Source organism: Cnephaeus nilssonii (assembly GCF_951640355.1).
Source record: "Cnephaeus nilssonii genome assembly, chromosome: 3".
NCBI classification, from domain to species: Eukaryota; Metazoa; Chordata; class Mammalia; order Chiroptera; family Vespertilionidae; genus Cnephaeus; species Cnephaeus nilssonii.
Window position 1 is genome coordinate 81,391,345 of NC_137074.1, and position 22,595 is coordinate 81,413,939.

The 22,595-nt window shown below is 37.3% G+C and overlaps 1 protein-coding gene and 1 long non-coding RNA gene across 10 annotated transcripts in view; one reads left to right on the forward strand and one right to left on the reverse strand.

Annotated features, from left to right (window-relative positions):
• LOC307097097 overlaps window positions 1-13,784 on the forward strand; it is a 613,772-nt gene extending 599,988 nt beyond the window's left edge. Inside the window, exons 2-3 of the long non-coding RNA XR_013813337.1 lie at window positions 8,887-9,033; window positions 9,203-13,784. This is a non-coding gene — a long non-coding RNA (uncharacterized lncRNA). The remainder of the gene's footprint in view (window positions 1-8,886; window positions 9,034-9,202) is intronic.
• EPHA6 (EPH receptor A6) overlaps window positions 1-22,595 on the reverse strand; it is a 1,012,702-nt gene that overhangs the window by 805,689 nt on the left and 184,418 nt on the right. The gene's annotated exons all lie outside the window — the stretch shown is intronic.

Below are 22,595 nucleotides of genomic sequence, written 5' to 3' on the forward strand. Positions count from 1 at the left end.
TGTTTATTTCATTTACCATTTTGGGAATTTCCTTTTCTATTTTAAGATTAATCAAGAAAACAACATGAATGTGGGAAGATGGCTGCCAATGGGAAGGCAGGCTGCAAGATAGTGTGTGAGTGAGAGTACGAAAGGAGAGTGTGTGGACATACGGGGAGTGTCTATTTGTGAGTGAGGGACAGCTATATTCCAAGGGACTTTCGGAGACTGCCAGACAGGGCTCCCCTGACCAGGCAGCCTCCACTGCTGCTGAAATCTTTCCCAAAGCAACCAGCTCTGCCACGGAGACCACACCATCTTGAAGGGAGAGTGGCTGTGATCAGAAGCCTAGCCTTACCTTCAACCCGGAAAAATTGGATACCTGCCGGGACCCTACAACCACAACACCCAGGGACCAGCTGCGAACCCACGAACACCAGGTCTCAATCAGTGCAAATACGCGGACTTGGACGAGCTCTGCACCTTCTCACGGAAAGGTCAGATTTTGCCCAGAGAAAGGTGAGGTCTGCGATCCAGGCTGGAGGGAGCAATGTGCACAGCGGGATCTAGAGGTTCAGAGGAAGTCTGCGCCCCACAAACTCTGTGGCCGTTGGGGCCAGCATAGTCCACAATGTGGAAGGGGGTCCACAGGGCTGCTGGCAGAAGGGAACTCTAGAAATCAACCCATCGCTGGGCTGGGCACAAAAAGGCACCCTGAAATTTTACCAGTACACTGGCTGCGCTGTGCCAGGGGAAAAAGACGTGCACAGAGACATGCGCAGAGTCCCACACAGTACCAGGGTGAAAAAGTTGCGAGTTTGCACGCTTACTCTGGCTTTTTTTTCTCTTTAAATCCTTGCTTTTGATTACTAAGCCCAGTACATAGGATCACCCAATTAAAAACACTCTCAGAGACAGCAGAGGAAAGTTGTTTTTGTGGAACCTGGGGATCACAGAGGGAAGAAATGATCAGAAAACCAGGTCTGGGGCAGTCCATTCCCACAAACCAGTATTAAGTGCAGCAGGGAAAACAAAATCTAAATACTGGGTAGAGAGGACTTATAGCCCCGGATGTCAATACAGAAACACTGCCACCCAGGGATTGAATCACAAATTGACTCAACTAAAGGCAGGCTGAGAAACAAAGAAATACTGCCTGCTTGAAAACAGGATTGTGGTTTACGACACAGAGAAGCAGTGGAATGCAGGGAACATCAATACTGTACTAACTGACAGGAAACAGGCGTGCCAAACAGAACAGTAGAGAAAGTGAATGACCTTCACTACTGCACATTTTTATTTTTTATCTTTTACTTAAGAAACTAAATTTTTTTTTATTTTTTCTCACTTGATTTTACCTTTTTAATTATTATATTTTTATTTTTAATCAGTATTATTACTACTATTATTATACCTTTTTTAAAGTTTCATTTTATTTTCTCTTTATTTTATTTTATTTTGGGAATAACGTTCTATATTTTATTTTCATTTTTCCTTTAGCATCGTTTTATTCTATCTCAACTTTACCTTTATGCCAAAACTCTTTTCCTCACTTTGCCCCTTTTGTTGTCCTGTTTCTCTTATCCTATTCCTGCTTTAGATTTCCCTATTTCTTTTTTTTACCCCATTAAAAATTCATTCAACTTACATATCTAATTTCCAATCCCCTGCTCCAAGTCCATACACACTTCTCTTTTCTCTTTCTTCACTATCCAATTTTTTTCTCTATTCCCTTTATTTGTTGTTGTTTTTTTGTTTTTTGTTTTATTTTGTTTGGTTTTGCCCTACTTTCTCTCTGTCCTATTGTTGTTGTTTGGTTGATTGTTAATTTTGTTTGTTTGTTTGTGAGATTGTTTCTCTCTCTCTCTCTCTCTCTCTCTCTCTCTCTCTTTTGCTTCTGTTTTTCCTCTCCTCACTTGTTATTAGTTGTTGTTTATAGTTTGCATTCATCTCTGGGTGTTAGTTGTTTGCATTTTTTTGGATTAGTTGTTTTTCTATTGAGTTTTCTCCCCATATAGTTTTACCCCTTCTTTTTTATTCTCTTTCTTTCCTCTATTACTTTTTTTCCTTTCCTCAATATCATTTTTACACTCTCTCTCTTTTTTTTTATCCCCTAATTCTTTTTTCTCGAGTGGTCACCTTTATTTGGGGTTATTAGTATTGTGAATACATTTGTGTTCAGTGCCTTGTGCATTGGGCCTTGTTGTGTTGTATTTTGTGCCTTTAAGTCAATGCAGGAGAGAGAGAGAGCTACATAACCAGACACCAGGAGAGGAGAGATCATGGGGAGACAAAAAAAAAAAACAAAAAAAAAAAAAACAGCCGCATATGAAAGAAAAGGAGGCATCACCAGAAAAGGAAATAAACGAACTGGAGGCAAGCAATATGTCAGAGAAAAAATTCAGAGAAATAGTCATAAGGTCACTGAAAAGGTTGGAAGACAAATTCAACAATATGTGTAAGAACCAAGAGGAAATGATGATGAACCAAGAAGAAATGAAAAATGACATTACTGCAATAAAGAACTCAATAGAAAGCATCAACAGTAGACTAGAAGAAGCAGAGGACCACATCAGTGAGCTAGAAGACAAGGTGGGGAAAAATACCCAAGCAGAACAGCATCTAGAAAAAAAAAAAACTTAAAAAACAGGAGAGCCTAAGGGAACTTTGGAACAACACAAAACGAAACAACTGCATAACAAGGGTGCCAGAAGGAGAGAAAATTGAGCAAGGAATAGAAAACCTGTTTGAAGAAATAATGACAGAAAATTTCCCTGATATAGGGAAGAAAAAAACTCACACAAGTCCAAGAAGCTCACAGAGTCCCAAACAAAATGAACCCCAAAAGACCGATGCAAAGGCACATTATAATTAAATTGGCAAACACCAACGACAAAGTAAGAATCTTAAACACTGCCAGAGAGAGACAGAAAGTTACCTACAAAGGATCCCCCATCAGACTAGCGGCTGATTTCTCAACAGAAACACATCAGGCCAGAAGGGAATGGAATTAAATATACAAAATCATGCAAAGGAAGGGTCTGAATCCTAGAATACTGTACCCAGCAAGGCTATCAATAAAAATTGAGGGTGAAATAAGGAGCTTCACAGACAAAAAAGGACTAAGGGAGTTTATTACCACCAAACCAGCAATGCAAGAAATGCTAAAAGGTCTGCTGTAAAAAAAAAAAAAAAAAAGGAAATAGGAAGCAAAGAAGGAACAAAGGGGTAAAGAATAAAAATGGCGACAAACAAGTACCTATCAATAATAACTTTAAATGTAAATGGATTAAACGCCCCAATCAAAAGACATAGGGTAATGGATTGGATAAGAAAACATGACCCATATATCTGCTGTCTACAAGAAACCCACCTCAGAAAAAAAGACACACACAGACTGAGGGTGAAGAGATGGAAAAAGGTTTTTCAGGTGAATGGAAATGAAAAAAAAGCTGGGGTGGCAATACTTATATCTGACAAATTAGATCTCAAATTGAAGGACATAAAAAGAGATAAGAAGGCCACTTCATAATACTAAAGAGAGCAATCCAACAAGAAGAAATAACTCTGGTAAACATAGGCACCCAATACAGAAGCACACATCTTAATATATATATTTCATTTTGATACTATAATTGTTAAAACTTGGAAATGCAAACAGCCCTTAATAAGTTGTTTTGGTATTTTGTTTGTTTTTGAGAGAGGAACATCTATGTGAGAGCCAAACATCAGTTGCCTCCTGCATGCCCCCTATGGGGGGTCGAGTCTGCAACCCCAACATGTACCCTGACCAGGAATCAAACCAGCAACCTTTCAGTGCATAATGCCACCCAACCAACTGAGCCACACAGCAGCCAGGGCTATACTTTTTTTTAGACCCCACCCAGGATATATTTTCATTTATTTTTAGAGAGAGAGGAAGGGATGGGGGGAGAAAGAGAGAAAAGAGAGAGAGAGAGAGAGAGAGAGAGAGAGAGAGAGAGAGAGAGAGAGGAAAGAAACATTGATGTGAGAGAGAAACATTGATTGGTTGCCTTCCATATGCACTTGAACCCACAACCATTTTTGGTGTATGGGAAGGTGCTCCAACCAATTGAGCCACCTGGCCAGGGCAACACTTTTACTTGAAAACCATTTTTATTTTGGCATTTAAGGTGGTCCAGACAGAAACAAACAAACAACAACAAAAATCAATGGTCCAGAAAGACCCTGATGGTCCTCCTATATTAAGAAATTCAAGTTCTCACAGATATTTTGGAAAAGCATACAAATATATATAGGACTAGAGGCTCAGTGCACGAATACGTGCACAGGTGGGGTCCCTCAGGTTGGCCTACGGAGATCGGGCCCCAGCTTGTGCCCCAGCCTCGGAGCCATGCAGCCCTGCCTGGCACCCTGCCTTGGCCTGGTGCCACCCCCTAAATTGCTCCACCATCCCACCTGCAGGGCGATTGATAGGGGCCAGGCCTCCTCCAGGCTCCCTTAGCACCTGGGAGCCAGGCAGCAGCCCCGCCCCCCGCTGCTGCCGCTGGTCACCTTCTGCGGGGCGATTGGGCCCCCACTCACACCTGACTTGGCCTGGAGCTGCCCTCTCACCTGTTCCATCATCCTGCCATGGTCCCACTGTCATGGGGCCCACTGGGGCCCATCGGGGATGGCAGCACCTCCACTGCAGCCTGCTGCCAGTGCCAAGTCACTGATGCCCACTATGCTCTGCAATGCCCTCTGGTGGTCAGCACAAGCGGTCAAACTCCTGGTATCCTGGTCAAACTCCCGGTCGAACCTCCAGTCGAACGACTGCACAAGGGGCCAATTTGCATATTAGGCTTTTATTATATAGGGTAAGTTTCACTGTTGTTTTTTAGACCCTGTTTAGCGATAGAGTTATAAAAAAATCATTTTAAGTTTTTACCATTGTACTAATTTTTCCATTTTAATATGTTACTCCTGCTTTTCTTCCAATATGTAAGACTTTCTACAATGCTTATGATGTATAATGTTACTTTCTTTTTAAACTCCTAACTTTAATTTTCTATGAAAAGGGATTGGTATGTTGACCAATAAAAATCAATGCTTTGGTAGTTACTTTCTCCTCGAATAATAAAACTTTTGTCAATAATCTTCAGTTTATTTTACTTATCCTTAGAAGCTTCATTTGACCTCCTAATGAACTGGGCATAATTTTAGTTAGAATTAACACTTTTATCCTGCTCATGAATATATATAAGACAAATATGAAATGCTGTCCATCTTGGTAAACACTCAAGCTGTCATAGCAAAATTAAGACATTTCTCATGAAATACTACTACTTCATGGTCATCAGATAATAAAAAAATAAACATTAATTGTTATCACATTGAGGGAAGTTCTCTCAAAAAAGTATTTTTCTCCTTTAGGAATTCTTACATACTTTGATCATCATCCCTTTGAAAAGTAATATTCATTTAGATAGATATTTCATATAAAATGTTAAACTTTCTTCCATATTTCATTAGTAGGTATAAGAATTAAATGGTATGTTTTCAATTTAGCAGTCAAATCATTAAACTGTGTAAGCATTACTAATATCTATGGTTCAAAGATCATTGTCTCTACCTGTAAAGTCTTGTCCTTAAATATTTTAGTGTTATTTAGTATTTTCCTTCAAAAAATACTGCTTTATTATAATTATATATTTGGAAATCTTAATTTGTATCCTCCAGGTTAGACATTTTTTTGTTCTAAATTTGCTTTAGGCTTCATTTTATTGCCTCAGGAAATTCTCTATGGTATTTTTCTTGGCCCAAATAGATCCCTAAGCTAAAGTATAATGAAGGCCAATTACCTACTTTCTAAAGAAAGATACCTTCAATAATGAAGGTAATTCCTCTGGGGTTAGTAATAGAAGGTAGTGCTAGCCCTACACTAAATTATTGTTCTCACCTCCCCAATCTCAAGCACTATAATGTAAGAACCACTGTGTTAAATTAATCCATCTAGTCTCCCCATTTAGTTAGTGGTCTGTATTTTACCATAGGTTAAACTATTTATGTAATTTAGTATATTTTTTCCCTTTCTATTTGGTACCACTAATATTTCTCTTTGGGAGTAAACTCTACGTGTGAGATATATATATATATATATATATATATATATATATATATTTCCCTTAAATATATTTTTAATATCTTCTAGAATTGTTGCTTTCCTTTATTATTTTTTAAAAATAATCTTCCATATTTCATTTCATATAAAATATAATCATTTTTGGAAAGTTCAAAGTGGCAAACACAATAAGAATTCTGAATGTGATTTGTTTAGAACTCTAAATTGACATTTATATCTCCCAAATATTTAAACTTCTCATGCAAGAACACTGTGCATATATTTAATTATTCTAGCCTTCTTTACATCACCCAAAATAAATTGTAAATCATTACATTGTATAGAATTTACTCATTCCAGTTTTTAACAAATTTAACAAAAATATAATTCAACATTAAAATAATAACCCATCAAGACAAAATAACTTTATATCAATGAATAAAAAATTATCATCTAAGGACATATATTATTATAACATCTTATCGATAGGTGTATGGAAAAATTTTATGGTCAACTCAATAGATGGCAAAGACATTTTGAATAAAATTTAGCAAACATCATGAATAAAAAAATTTATCTAAGTAATAACATATGTTATTTCATAAGATAATTCTGAAAATTACATAAGTGTTGTATTTCATATGCATAGAAAATTAGTTACATTTAGCAACCTATAATTATACTAGAGGCCCGGTGCACGAAATTCGTGCATGGGGTGGGGGTGAGGGGGTGTCCCTCAGCCCAGCCTGCACCCTCTCCAATCTGGGACCCCTTGAGGGATGTCCGACTGCCCGTTTAGGCCCGATCCTACCGGGATCGGGCCTAAACGGGCAGTCGGACATCCCTGTCACAATCCAGGACTGCTGGCTCCCAACTGCTCGTCTGCCTGCCTTCCTGATTGCCGCTAACCGCTTCTGCCTGCCAGTCTGATCACCCCCTAACCACTCCCCTGCCAGCCTGATTGCCCCTAACTGCCCTTCCCTGCAGGCCTGGTCACCCCTAACTGCCCTTCCCTGCAGGCCTGGACCCCCACAACTGCCCTCCACTGCAGGCCTCATCACCCCCAACTGCTCTCCCCTGCAGGCCCAGTTGCCCCCAAATTCCCTCCTTCGCCACCCTGGTCACCCCTAACTGCCCTCCCCTGCAGGCCTGGTCCCCCGCAACTGCCCTCCACTGCAGGCCTGGTCCCCCGCAACTGCCCTCCACTGCAGGCCTGGTCCCTCCCAACTGCCCTCCCCTGCTGGCCATCTTGTGGTGGCCATCTTGTGTCCACATGGGGGCAGCCATCTTGTGTGTTGGAGTGACTGTCAATTTGCATATTACTCTTTTATTAGATAGGATGTGAATATACCTACCTATAAGTAGACTTTAAAATGAATATGCTCTTAATCATAACACAATTAGTAAATTAATGGAGAATATTTAGAGAAGTTCTCACATTATTGTCACTTAAACTTTTATCAATTAAAATTTTTAGATAATTTTATTAAAACTATTTAATTGGTCAACACACAGATAAAGAATATAGAATTTATTTTCACTGTGTTAGGGTGAAAAATAATCCATCCTGAATAGTTAACTTGAAATTAAGAATAGAAATAAAACAAAGAAATTAGGACATTGTCATTTTAAGAAAAAGACCAAAAAAACCCCACAATGATCCTATATAAAGAATTCTAAGAAAATGGTTGTTTATCTCTGTCCAGCAGAACAGGGTTTGCATCTTTCAAAAGGCTTTCATGACTTTTTATGGCAGTCACTTTTGATACTGTCAAATAATGGGAATAAATCATGCCTTTTCCTTGTCCACTGTTTAAGACAAAGCAGAGCTCGTTTTTTTGCTCCCCAAATTCCCATCAATTTTGGTAGTGCATGCTTCTTTATAATGGTGATAGTCCTTGTATCGAGTAACCAGCAACTGGAAATCTTTATCCCTATAAATTTATCACCACTCTATAGTAGTTCCCTGTAAAACTGAAACTACCATTTTCAGTAAAACTATATTCCTTATTTATTGGAACTCATTCTAAAAACAGATACTTTATCTTAAGTTCAGACTGAAAAATAGTAACTGGTTATCAAAGTTTATTTTTGATACAGAATCATGATGGGGAACTATTTATAATACTGAAATTTCCAATTGTTTAGTATTATATGCTGAAAGAGAAAAAATTCAAGTACAGAAAAGGAACTATTTATTTAAAAGGCCATGTGCATAATTGAGAATACCAGCAATTTCTTTAACTTTTATGTCATTATTTCAAAGGACTCAAAAATATTAAGAATGTCCCCCAATATCATTGTAATGTGTATCTGAGTTTATCATGACCTCCCAGGTACAGTTATCATAAATGAAATCAAGAATGCCTTTCTCACAAAAAATAATAAGATATCTTAAGCCAAAATAAATATGTTAAGTGTATTTATATCAGAAATTCTATTATTTTCTCCTGTTTTAGTGAGAACTCCTTTCTCTATATCAGATTTTACCTTTGATATCTATTTTCCTTAGAACTACATTGTCCTTTGAAATATACCTTCTTAGAGGTTAAATATATGAAATCCTAAAAATGCAAATTATTATATTTCTGTTCATAAGGAGATACAAAATTAATAATCCCTTTGTAGTTCCAATACTACTGGATATATAATAAAAACTGGACATACAGTATAATAAAAACTTTATAACATAAAATCACCCCCAAATTTTAAGATGTGTGATATCAAATTTTACTATTTATAGTTGTGATGCTTAGAATAAGATTTAATCTGAATTATGTATAGATTTGTTAAAACAATATTTTCTTATTATATTATACTAGAGGCCCAGTGCATGGATTTGTACACCAGTGGGGTTCCTCGGCCTGGCCTGTGCCCTCTCACAATCTGGGACCCCTTGGGGGATGATGGACTGCCTGTTTCGGCCCAATCCCCGCAGGCCAGGGGAGGAACCGTGCACTGGGCCTCTAGTATACATGTAAGATCTTTGGTTAATCTCTTCCCGCCATCCCCCCCACCCCCCTTCCCTCTGAGATTCATCAGTCTGTTCCAAGTTTTCATGCCTGTGCATTAAGCGTCTACCCCCTGGTGGTCAGTGCATGTCATAGCTACCAGTCGGACGGTCAAATGGTCAGACAGTAAAATGGTCAGATGGTCACTTAGGCTTTTAGAGATTTACATAAAATAAAAACAAGTTAGTTTTCTTCTCTGGTAAAATTTTGCCACTGTATGTATCTTCAATGTACTATATCCTATCCAAGTGGAAAGTTTATCCTGAAAGTTCTCCTATGCTATGGGTAGACGCTACATGGAAATAATCACACTATCTTCAAAATAGTTGATTCCTAAGGAAAGTTAATAGGGTTTGAACTTACAGAAATAACTTTTCTTTTAATATTTAATTTAGCATTATTAGTTCAATTTATATTTGGTTTGATGGAACACTGATACTGCTAAGCACTTGATCAAAAAAATTCTGATTATTTGTCCTGGATATAGTTTAATATTAACGTTTACACTAAAAAGCTTTTACTCTATGGATTATATGATTTTTATAAGTATGACGATTGTGAGTAAAACTGGTATTTCATTCTATGACAAGGCTTTCAAAAGAAGGTATGCACTCTACATGCTCTTCTTCTTCCACTCTTTGTTTACAGATGACTACAAGGCCATAGGTAATAGTGGAGCTACAGATAGAAAATGTATAATTAATTTTCTTATTCGCTGCATGAAGGAAATTCCTCAGCGACCAGGAATTCCTTGAACTGTAATGTAAATGAAAAATGAATTTTGACATGTTAAATATTACCCTATCTCAAATATGTGTGTGTGTATGTGTGTTTATATATTAATTGAGATATGCCCAAAACAAAAATCTAAATGGTCGGGGAGAGAATAACCAGAGAACTTATATGCATATATGCATAACCCATGGACACAGACAATAGTGTGGGGAAGGTCTGGGGGAAGGGGTGCCTAGAGTGGGAGGTCAGAAGTCAATGGGGGAGAAAAAGAGACATCTTTCAAAAGTTAAGATACATTTTTAAAATGTGGCATTAACTCAACAGTCAGGGGCAGGTGATGTATAAAACTAACAGGAGACTGGACTATAGTAACATTCTTGATAAAATATTATCTGCAGTAAGTTGGAAAACAAGTCAAGTACTGATTTCTTTGTGTTGACTACTACTTGATGCATTTTGACAAGGTATTTCCAGAAACAGATGACCTCAGGCAATAATTGGCTGGGTTGAATGTTAAAAGAAAAAGGAACAGAAGAGTATAGAACTTCAGTGCTTTCATGATTGGAAAAGATGATTTCTTTCCCATAAAACAAAGACAAAACAAAACAAGGAAAGTCTTAAGCACCAAAGATAGATTAAGTTATCACAGTTAAACGAAGAGACTCATACTATGTCTAAGATTTCCCCTATCATATTATTTAAGATGACCTCAACTTAGTTGCCATTAAGTTGAGAAAGGCATGCGAAAATAGAGGCAAGTAGGTAAGTTAATAAATAAAACACACTTGAAAACTATGTCAAATAAAGAACTTTTGGTGTAGACTTTTTTATGTAGCTGCTGGCACATGGAAATGAAAAATAGATTAAAAGGCTGCTATGATTTTTAGGAAATCTCATTGCCTACATAGCATGAGTCTGGTCCAAAAGAACCTGTAGCTATGAAATTATCCTTAAGCCCCAAAATAGATGAGCATGAAACAAGTATGAAAGCTGTTCAGCCACCAATAACTACAGAAACTGCCAGGATAATAAAAGAAGCTCATAGATAGTAGAAACCAGGGCCATTGAGAACAATGGATATGAGCATCCCACTGAATCAGTGTCCAGATCTGTTGAGGTTTTCACAGTGCCTGACCATTACTGCTATGGAGCACACACAGTCATACATTTCCCATTATTCTCCTTACTACTGGGAGTGCTCTATTTATGTCAACCATTGTTTTAAATGTATTTTGGGTTAGGGTTAGATATCTTGTCATTTAATTTTTGGGTCATCAGCTGACAAAAAGACATATCTGAATCTGATGGAGACTTTGTATTATCAGATATATGAGGATGACCATGGACCTTTTGTGGGTGAAGTGTCAGACTATTGCATAATAACCAAGTATCTACAAACATGTGGGCTTTCTCTTTCAAGATAGACAATTGTCACTGAAAAGTGACTACTGAGCCAGGAACGACATCTAACAACAACACACCCCTATTTGCAGGCAGGTGTGGTCATATAACGAGTACTCACTGCTGGTATGTGAAAGAAAATATGTCTTTTAAGAGCTGGGTTAGTTAAAAAGCATAAGTGCCATTTCCAACTTCTTTGACACAGAATTGGACACAGAAAACTACAGTCTCTAGGAGATGGTTGGTTCACTAAATGCAAGAAGTTTGAATTCCTGAATCCCTGGAAATCCTGTCAACCAGGAATAACAACATAAATTTTTTGATAAGTTCATTAGAGCTTTTAAGTTTTGTTTATAGGAGTAGGCTTTATGCAACTACAAAATCTCCAAGTTAAAAAAAGAAAGATAGAAATGGAAAAGAAGTTAGCCTGCAAATACAATTCCAAATTACACAATCAACACTGATGCTTTCAAATATAGTCTATACAGTAACATCAGATTAATTTATATTATTTTGTTTTTATTTCATTGAGGTAACTTTGGTTTATAACATTATGTAATTTCAGGTGTGCAATTATAATTCAACATCTGTATATACTATATCATGTTCACCACCAAAAGTCTAGTTTCCTTCTGTCACCATACAATTGACCCCTTTTTACTCTTTCTCTAACCCCCTCCTTTGGTAACTATCAATCTGTTGTCTGCCTCTGTAATTTGTTTTTGTTCTTGTATTTTTTGTTTGTTTTCTCTTAGTTTTTGTTTTATATTCAAAGTATGAGTAAAATCATCTACTATTTGTATTTTTATATCTGACATTTCACGTAGAATACCCTCAAGTTACATCCATGTCACTGTAAATTTCACCGTATTTATGGCTGAGTAGTATTCCATTATGTGTGTGTTATACATATATCACATATTTGTTATTTACTTATCCATTAATGGACACTTAGGCTGTTTCCATATCATGGCTATTGTAAATAATGCTACAATAAACATAGGAGTGCATATTTTAAAAAAAAAAAAATAGTGTTTTTGTATTCATAAGAATGGAACTACCATATGATCCAGAAGTGAAATAGCTGGATCATATGGTAGTTCCATTCTTAATTTTCTGAGAAATCTCCATAATGGTTTCTATAGTGGCTGTATCAATTCACATCCCCACTAAGAGTATACAAGGTTCCCCTTTCTTCACATCCTCTCTAACACTTGTTTCTTGTCTTTTTTTATAATTGCCATTCTGGGTTGGTTAAAAGCTGAGAAGTGTAAGGATATCTTGTTGTGGTTTTGATGTGCATTTCCCTAATATTTCATGATGTTGAACATCTTTTAATGTGTCCGTTGGCCATCTGTATGTCTTCTTTGAAAAAATAAGTATTCAGATTTTCTATCCATTTTTTAATTAGGTTGTTTTTGTTTGTTGTTGAGAATAATGAGTTCTTTCTATCTTTTTGCATATTAACTCCTCACTGGATGTCTGAAATGGAAATAAATATATCTTTCCATTTAGTAGGTTGCCTTTTCATTTTGTTGATGGTTTACTTTGCTGTGCAGAAACTTTTTATTTTAATGTAGTCCCATTTATTTATTTTTGCTTTTGTTTCCTTGCTACTGGACATAAATCTACAGAAACATCTCTATGACTGGAGTAAGCCAGGAGCTTACTGCCTATGTTTTCTTCTATATATTTTATGATTTCAAGTCTTAAATCCATTTTGAGATCATTTTTGTGTGTGGCATAATATAATGGTCTAGTATCATTCTTTTGCATGCATATGTCCACTTTTCCAAACACGACCTTTTTTAAAAAAAATTTTTTAACTATTTTTTATTGATTTTAGATGAAGGGAGAGAGATAGAGAGATAGAAACATCAATGATGAGAGAGAATCATTGACTGGCTGCCTCCTGCATGTCCCCTACTCGGGGGGGAATCGAGCCTGCAACTCGGGCATGTGCCCTTGGCCGGAATCGAACCTGGGACCCTTTAGTCCACAGGGCAATGATCAGATATCCACTGAGCCAAACCTGCTAGGGCCAAACACGACTTTTTGAAGAGACTTCACCTTCTCCATTATAGGTTCTTGGCTCCTATGTTATAAATTAGTTGTTCATATATGTATGGGATTATATCTAGGATGTTGATTTTGTTCCATTGATCCATGTGTCCTTTTTTCTGGCAATACCATACTGCTTTGGTTATTATAGCTTTTTAGTATATTTTGAAATCAGAGAGTATGATACCTCTGGCTTTGTTCTTTTTCTTCCAGATTGCTTTGGCTATTCAAGGTCTTTTGTGGTTCCATATAAATTTAGAAAATTATTGTTCTACTAGAGGCCCAGCACATGAAATTCATGCATGGGGGGGGGGGTCCCCTCAGCCCAGCCTGGAACCTCTCCAACCCGGGACTCCTCAGGGGATGTCCGACTGTCCCTGGGATCGGGCCTAAACTGGCAGTCGGACATCCCTCTCACAATCTGGGACCACTGGCTCCTAACCGCTCACCTGCCTGCCTGCCTGATCGCCCCTAACTGCCTCTGACTGCCTGCCAGATCGACTCTAACTGCCCTCCCCTGCCTGCTTGATCATCCCAACTGCCCTCCCCTGCCGGCCTAATCTCGCCCCAAACTGCCCTCCCCTGGCAGCCTGATCTTGCCCCCAACTGCCCTCCCCTGCCGGCCTGATTGCCCCTAATCCCCTGCCGACCTGATCTCGCCACCAACTTCCCTCCTCTGTTGGTCTGATTGCCCCTAACTGCCTCTGCCTCAACCCTCACCACCATGGCTTTGTCCAGAAGGAAGTCGGACATCCAGAACATGGCCTGTCGACCCGGTCTAATTAGCATATTACCCTTTTAGTAGTATAGATAGATTATATAGGATTGGATTGCTTAAATGGGGGGAGGGGGGGAGCCTTTTTCAGCAGGAGGAGATGCTCTTGGCAGACAAAAATTCATAATCCCTATATCTGGACTGATAGCCAGCTATATGCACTATACTGCCAAACGAGTCATTAAAAAATTGAGCCACTTTCTTACACCTTACACCAAACAGCTGTTGCCCTTAAAACCCCTCCTCAGCCCCCATCTTAGGTTCTGCGGTTCACTCAGATTAGGTTCTGAATGGTCGGTTTCTATGACAGTCAGTGTCAAAAGCTCTGCCTCCTAGGAAGCCATTGGCTCCTCACAATTCACCCAGATTTGGATCTGATTGGTTGGTTTCTATGCCAGTCAGCGTCTCCGGGCCTATCTCCAGGCCTGATCAGAGAGGTGGGGCTGATCAGCAGCCCCCATGGCTGCTGGCGAGGCCCAGAGAGAAAGAGAGACAAGGGCTGATCAACAGCTGCCACGGAGGCTGTGGATGAGACCCTGCCTCTCTCTTCGGGCCTCTCTGCAGGCCTGATCCGCAGCCCCCTTGGCAGGGTGCTGGGTTGCTGCGCCTGCAGCAGCGGCAGTCAGTGCTGGGTCGCCATGGCAACTCAGCACTGACTGTAGGAATGACTTTCGGTGTTCAGTCGTCCATTTGGTTGTTTTGGATGTTACGGACCCTGGCTCTTTATATATATAGATAGCTGGGAAAAATGCCTTTGGAATTTTGATAGGGGTTGAACTAAATATGTAGATTAAATTGGGTAGTATGGACATTTTAACAAAGTCAATTATTCTAATCCATGAGCATGGAGTATTTTTCCATTTCTTTGTGTCTTCAATTTCTTTCAACAATGTGCAACAGTATTTAATGTATAGATCTTCAGCTAAATATATTACTAGGTATTTTATTCCTTTCTTCAACTATTGAGATGATCATGCAAGTTTTATCCTTCACTGTGTTAATACAAAGTATTTCATTGATTGATTTGTGGATGTTGAACCATCTTTGCATCCCTGGAATAAATACAGCTTGACCACAGTGTATGATCCTTTTAATGTATTGTTGTATTCAGCTTGCCAATATTTTGTTGAGATAATTACATTAATGTTATCAGAGATATTGGCCTGTAATTTTCTTTTTCTGTGTTGTTCTTGTCTGGTTTTGATATCAGAACAATGCTGTCCTCCTAAAATGAATTAGGAAGCATTCCCTCCTCGAAAAAGCATCCCCCTTTTTAGAAGATTTTGAGAAGGATTAGATAGGTATTACCTTCTTTTAATATTTGGTAGAATTCAGCAGTGAAGTCCTCTGGTCCTGGATTTTTGGGAGGTTTTGATTATTGTTTCAATCTCCTTAAAAGTGATCAGTCTATTCATATTTTCTACTTCTTAATGATTCAGTTTTGGAAGGCTGTATGATTCTAAGAATTTATCCATTTCCTCTAAATTTTCTAATCTGTTGGTGGTGGGTAATCAGCTGTCAATGATACTTTGTACTTATGATACTTTGTACTTAATGTATCTTTTCAAAGAACCAGCTCTTAGTTTCACTGATGTTTTCTATTGTCTTTTTAATCTCTATTTCATTTATTTCTGCTTTGACTTTCATTCTTTCATCCTTCTGCTGACTTTGGGCTTTGCTTATTCTTTTCCTAGTCCCTTTAGGTGCGAGGTAAGACTGTTTATTAAAGATTTTTCTTTTTTCTTGAGGTAGGCTTGTTTTGCTGCTATAACTTCCCTCTTAGTATTGCTTTGTTGCATTCCATAGATGTTGGTATGTTGTATTAACAATTTCATTTGTCTCCATGTATTTTTTTTTCTTTTTTGATTTCCTTATTAACCTAATAGTTGTTAGTGGCATGTTATTTAATCTCCACATGGGTAATTTTTCAAATATTCTTCTTGCATCTTATTTCTGGTTACACTGGCATGCTATTTAATCTCCACATGGGTAATTTTTCAAATATTCTTCTTGCATCTTATTTCTGGTTATACACTGTTGTGTTTCAAAAAGTTGCTTGATATAATTTTAATCTAGTTAAATTTATTGATACTTGCTTTGTGTACCAACATAGAACCTAACCTTGAATTTTTTTCATATGTAATTGAGAAGGATGTGTATTTTGTTGCTTGTGGGTGAAATGTTCTATATATAGTCATTAGGTTCATACAGTTTACAATGTCATTTAAAGCTGCTATTTCCTTGTTGACTTTCTGTCTGGATGATCTATCCATTGATGTATGTGGGGTGTTAAAGTCCCCTACTATCATTGTGTTGCTGGCAATTTCTCCCTTTAGTTGCTTTATCAATTTTGGTGCTCCTATTCTGGTTACACAAATACTGATAAATGTGATATCTTCTTAATGGACTGTACCCTTTATCATTATATAGTGTCTGTGTCTTGTTATCTTTTTGACTTGCAGTCTGTTTTGTTTGATATAAGTATGGCCTCACCCTTTCTTTTAGTTACGGTTTGCTTGGAATATAATATTCTACTCTTTTACTTTGAACCTATATTGGTCTTTAGAGCTGTGATGAATCTCCTGCAGGAAGTATATAGTTGGGTTTTGCTTTTTATACATCCAGCCACTCTATACCTTTTGATCTGTGAGTTTATTCCATTTACATTTAGAGTAATTATGAATACTTGAGAGATTACTGCCATTTTAGCTTTTGTTTTATGATTGTTCTGTATCTCCATTAGCAGTATGTTGAATAAGAGTGGTGAGAATGGACATCTTTGCCTTGTTCCTGATCTTAGAGGAAAAGCTTTCAGTTTTTCACCACTGAATATATTAGTTGAGGTTTTATTATAGACTAGAGGTCCGGTGCACGAATTTGTGCATCAGTGAGGTCCCTCAGCCTGGCCTGCGGGATCAGGCCAAAATCGATTCTCTGACATCCCCTGAGGGGTCCTGGATTGTGAGAGGGCATAGGCCAGGCCAAGGGACCACACCGGTGTACAATTGAAGCCGGGGAGAAACATGGGAGAGCTCCAGGGCATAGCTAGCCCCTCTAGTTCAGTCCCAATAGACCAGATCCCAGCAGCAAGCTAACCTACTGGTCAGAGTGTCTGCCCCCTGGTGGTCAGTGCATGACATAGCAAGCGGTTGAGCGCCCTTAGCATATCACTAGTATATTATGCTTTGATTGGTTGAACAGCTGACCAGTCGACTGGACACTTATCATATTAGGCTTTTATTATATAGAACTAGAGGCCCGATGCATGAAAATTCATGCAAGAGTAGGCCTTTCTTCCCCTGGCTGCCAGCACCGGCTTCTCTCCGGCACCTAGGACCTGGATTTCCCTCCTCCAGCTGCCCACAGGCACCCAGGACCCTAGCTGGCTTCCCTCAGGCCCTGGCTTCCTCAGGAAGGACATACGGAATGACATCGGAAGATGTCTGGTGTAATTAGCATATTACCCTTTTATTATTATAGATGGCCTTTATTATGCTGAGGTACTTTCCTGTTATTACTATTTTATTGTTTTAATTATAAATGGATGTTGTATCCTATCAAATGTTTTTTCTACATTTAACATTAGATTCTTATGAATAGGGAAATAATATTTACAGATTGTTGAGAAAAATAATAGTCACCTAGTATTCTATTACCAAATAAATAACCACTGATGAGAGAAGAAAAAATACAGTATTTTTAGATATGTACCAAATAAAGAGCTTAAGTGCTTATAGAACCTTGCCAAAATCTACCAAAGCATATATACTTCAGCACATGAAATATTGAACCCAGAAGAAATGAGATAATGATAAAAGCTACCAAATATAAAATCTGTTAATATATCTTAGTATATCTATGTGTTGACTTTATAAGCCTATTAAATTGATTCCTTTATAAGGCAAAACTAAAATTCTAGACAATCTAGAAAAGTTGTAATTTCTTATGGGTAGCATGGTAAGTTATATTTTGAAAGAGAATAGAAATGCTGAATAATTTTATCTCCTCCTACAAATATATATATGTTAAGAAAGGATTTACAAATAGGTATAGTCCATATAGAAGTATGATTTATAACTTTCAAGTCAGCAGAGAGTAAGATAGGTACAAAAATAAAAGTCATAAATCTTTTAAAATTATTTACTAAAAATAATCATTTCAGCCAGTGTATGTTTTAATCTATTTTTAAAAATAATATAATTATTTAACTTCATTTGCTTAGAAATAATGCCTTCCATTTTTAGACTACTCCTCTAAGCCTTTTGATTTCATATTCTTCTCAAGCTGAATGAAAGTCTAGAATTGCTTCAATGAAAAGCAGCTTTATTTAGAATTGAAGGTTATATTGTAAAAGATCATATTTAGTTTGTGAAAACCTTCAGATCATGAAAATACTATCTGAGCTAATAAGTCTGCCCTTTTTTCCTGATCCCAATTTCACCTTTCAGGTTGTCATTATATCCTCAAACCTCCTCACTTAATACCAGCAAATTCTAGTGTCTCAAAATTTCTTAATGCTCTCTGCTTCCACAATCCATCTCTGATAACATGATTAGAAAGAAAATAATAAACACAAAGCATAAATGTTTCTGAACTGCAACAGAGGACAAAACCATGAAAGCTTTAACAACACTCTTCAGGAAATCAAATCAATAACTCTGTCACCAAAGGCCCTGAATGTGCCATTCATCCCAGTGAATAATAATGCAATGGTCCAAGAATTGCCACCATCCTTTCCTCCTGAATTTTAAAGCAGCAGTAAAGGAAAAAATAAAAAATATTTCTAGAAAGAGGAATTTTTTAAAATTCTCAATATTTCAGAACTTTAATTTTCATAGCCAAATGTTATTTTGTTAAATTATATCATGTGATACTTAAAGATTTAAGGAATGTATCCTTTCTATATATATATTTGCTAGCAGGTCTAAAATCCTCAAACCTAACTAATAGCTCTAAGTACAAATGCCACTACCTTAATGAGATTTATTCCAAATTACTATCTAAGAGGACTTTATTAGAGATTCATATGTCACTTCAATACTCACAAATGAACAAAAATTGTATTCAATATTGCATGTTAAATGTTTCCAATTATTTCTCCCATGGTGTTAAAATATTCTTAGATATATGAAGTGAAAGACTACTTGATGTAAATTAATGTTTAATGAATTAATGTTATTTTTAAATTCAATTTATTGTTAAATAAATTAAGACACTTAAAAATTAAATCTGTAGCATCAATATGCCTAAGTATGGTCATTTTAATTATGAGCCTACAAAATAAAATAAAAAGTTATGAAAGATAATTTGAGATTTGAATCAAGAATAAAATACTGCTTATTATAGATAATAGAATAACCTAAATTACTGTGCTTAGTTTTAAATTTAAGCATCTCTGCTTAATATAATGTTTATGTCTAATTAAACCTGATTTATAGCAAGGATAAGAGTGCCTCCCTCTTTTGTGCTTCTAAACTTTGGATCTAGATAAACCTTAACAATATTACAGAGAAAGGAACCACATGTTCACACATTCAGTAATACAACATTTAGGGTAAAATATAATAAACTAGAGGCCCGATGCATGAAGATTCGTGCAAGAATGGGCCTTCCTTTCCCTGGCTGACGGCACCACCTTTCCTCTGGCCAGAGCTGCCTTTTCGCTCTGGCCTGGAGCTGCCTTTCTGCCTTCCCACGCTGCCCAGAGGCCCGGAGCAGCTGGGGCGGTATGGAAATGCCTGTGTCATCGCCATGGCAATGACACAAGTGTCCCACCCTGACCCTGGCTGCTCGGTGCCTGCATATGCAAATTAACCCGCCATCTTTGTTGGGTTAGTTTGCATACTCACTCCTGATTGGATGGTGGGCATTGCAAAGGTATGGTCAATTTGCATCTTATCTTACTCTTTTATTAGTGTAGATTATTTAAATGTGATTAATATACATTGCTCATTTGATATTGATAGTATGGGTAAATATATTTTAAACCAGCTTATTGTGTTTTCATTACATAGCAGACTAAAATTATCAAATCTATTCAAATAAATTATGAAAATTCCTAAAACCTAATTGTAATTTTTCTTATTTATCATCTCTAACAGAAAATATATAGATAAATCTATATATTTTTCCATAATTCTTAGTAGCCTGGATTTCATAGTGAATGTTTAGATCCTGTTATACTAGTGCCCATATCAGACTCAAGAAAATGAGAATACAGAACACAGGGCCTAATTAATGATCAGAACTTAGGGTTCCTCTGCAGTTTTTGGTTAGGCAGGAAAGCATCAAGGTAAGGACATGGATGCCTGGAATGAGAAAATTAAAGAGGAAGAAAGGAAGAAGTGAAGAAGAGGAGAAAGAAGGAAAGTATGAAGGAAAGCACATGAAGACCAGGTTGAAAAAAATCTAGGCTTCAGTTCTCAATCTAGTATTAGTTACTAAGTGGCCCCAGGGAATAACAGTCTGTTCTCAGTAACTTAGCATCCTGATTCATAAAATGAGAGAGAAAAGCCTTTTCTAAGGTTTTCTAGATGAAAACACTACAACCTTTCAATTTCAAGGAATGAGAGAAAAACGAGCATACTATAGGTGCATCAATATTGTCTATCTTTACTCAATAGAGCCTGGTTATCAGGGTCTTATGATCATTTACATCAATAAATTTCAGGGTACTTCATTATACACATGATTTTAAATATAATTCTTTGATCTTACAATGTTGGTGAAACAGACACATAAATAATTAGTACAGACTACAGTACAGAGGAGAGAGGGATTAACTTCTTGAAGACCTATATATATGGCATTTGTGTTAGACTTGGAAGGATGAAAAAGCAAAAAGAAAGAAACACTAAGCATCTAGATAAAATATTTTTAATATATTTTATTGACTTTTTACAGAAATGAAGGGAGAGGGATAGAGAGTTGGAAACATCGATGAGAGAGAAACATTGATCAGCTGCCTCTTGCACACCCCCTACTGGGTATGTGCCCGCAACCAAGGTACATGCCCTTGACCGGAATCAAACATGGTACCCTTGCATCCGTAGGCCGATGCTCTATCCACTGAGCCAAACCAGTTAGGTCTAGATAAAATATTTTTAAAAGCAGAAGATAGGAAACATACTACATGGATTGTTCAAAAGTAATAAAAACAGAACAGGAGATAGACTTTGTAAAAGTTAGAATAGAATAGGACAAGGTCAAATTGTGAAGCCCTTTGGATGGTATGGTGAATAACTACATTTAATGGATATGCCAGAAAGAAAGAAAAATTAGGATAATTTCCTAAAGTGAACTATATTAAAATAATTATCAGGATTTGTACAGTAAGCAACCTTAGGGACTCAAATATCCCACATATGAGTGAAGCCAAATTAGATGTCCAGCTTTGTTAAACATCCCCAAAAGTGCAGTTATGTAAGGGCTCCAGATAAGACCAGCAGAAGAATCACCCAGCTTAGCCCAGTCTGTATTTCCAGATAGTAAATTAATAATTTGTGTAAGACAAGGGGCGCTGTTATAGAAAAAAAAATTAAATTGTGGCATTTGCTTTGGTACTAAACAGATTGTAAAGGCTGGAAGAGTAGCAAGGAGTTGAGGGTAGAAGAGAAGCAAAGCAACTGCTATTGAAGATAATAAAAGGTAACACTGCCTGTGATAACTGGGAAAATAGAAAAAAATTCATAATAATGTTGTGAATCAAATTAAGACTGTTTCTCAGCTCTTGAAACTGGCAACTAGCACATGGATGATTCTTATAAATGAGCATGATGACTCAGAGGGCAGAGTGATGAAGCCAAAGCCACAGAGAACCATTCCCTGCCTCTATAGTAATGGATCCTTACAGCATCTATCAGGACTTCAGAATAACAATGAACCAGTGACTGCTGTATAATTGCCTTTAGAAATTGAAGGCTCTTTTACAGTGGTCCTGTCCCTGTCCTGTATATGTTGTATCTGTGAGGAACAATAAGTTTCATTTTAGTTCTTAGTTCTCCAGGTCAAGAGAAACTTTAGCTTCATACACATCTGGAACTGATTTCAATGATGCTCTTCTTGACTTCAACACAATGTCATATGAGATAAATCTCTGGGAGGGTGTGGGTATTTGTACATGACAGAAAACATTAATCATGAGAAACTAGATAGTGAACTGTGGTACACTATCACATTGGCAACTCACTATAAACATACTTCCAGGTATTCAACCCTTGTGTAGTCCCATCATATACTCACTTTATACCTGGCCATGTGACAAACTCTCTCTTAAGCCAGCTACTGTACTGTAAAAAGGCTTGAACTAGATTTTTAAATGATGAGAGGCCATCTAAAGAAAGCCCCTAGAAGATAAGAGATCATCTTGAACATTGCAACTCCAGTCAAGCTCACAGCTAGAAACAGCTGCATCAGTGACCTCTGCTTTATCTACATTAAGCAGAACTACCCTGGCTGAGCTCTGAGAAATCATAAGTCTGTGATTTTACACTAATCAGTGTTGGCTCTTTTGTCTCAAAAGCAGCTGATAACTGAAACATATACTCTA